This window comes from Nannobrachium achirus (assembly GCF_963921795.1).
Source record: "Nannobrachium achirus genome assembly, chromosome: 10".
Lineage (NCBI taxonomy): Eukaryota > Metazoa > Chordata > Actinopteri > Myctophiformes > Myctophidae > Nannobrachium > Nannobrachium achirus.
The window spans coordinates 42,210,500-42,211,279 of NC_137819.1; positions in this window are offsets into that span (position 1 = coordinate 42,210,500).

Below are 780 nucleotides of genomic sequence, written 5' to 3' on the forward strand. Positions count from 1 at the left end.
GTGTGTGCTGTGTACAGTGTGTTATGAGTGAGTGTGTGTGTAGAGAGTGTATAGTCCGGGGATTGGCTGACACTGGAATGTTTTGTTGTATCAGATGACTAGGGGGGGTGGGGGGGGGTGTTTAAAGAGCTCAGCACTCCACGGCGCATGCGCGTCTGCGGGGTCAGTTCTGTTTAGAATGTTTTGGAAAGGTATACTGCTCTGCAAAAAATAAGATATGCGACAAAATGAAGGAACGGCCAGGGGGCGTTTTACCTGTCTGCCTGCCCCCACCAAAACTAAATGACATTATGTGTAACAACAAACTAAAAACTAACAAACAAAAATACCAGACCACTTCAGAATGTCTAAGTTAATGTATCACTTAATTGTTATAAACACATAATAACGCTATTATATTGAGGAATTAGGGTAATTTAAATTTACAAAACAAAACTAACAAACAAAAGCACCAGAGCAATACTTTGTAATTTAATTCATCGCTTAGGCTACTTCGCTACTATAAACATCTAGGCCTAATAAGGCTATTATATTGAGAAATTAGGGTCATAATGATAATATTTTTTTTAAGATTAAAACCTTAGAACATTTTGTAATTGAGCAAAACAAAAACTTCCTGCTTTTATCTCATTATTTTGAAATAAGTCTTTGCACTTGTGATGGGGCAACTGTCCCTCAAACTGGCCCAACTAGTTGAGGGTGTGTGTGTGTGTGTGTGTGTGTGTGTTGTGTGTGTGTGTGTGTGTGTGTGTGTGTGTGTGTGTGTGTGTGTGTGTGTGT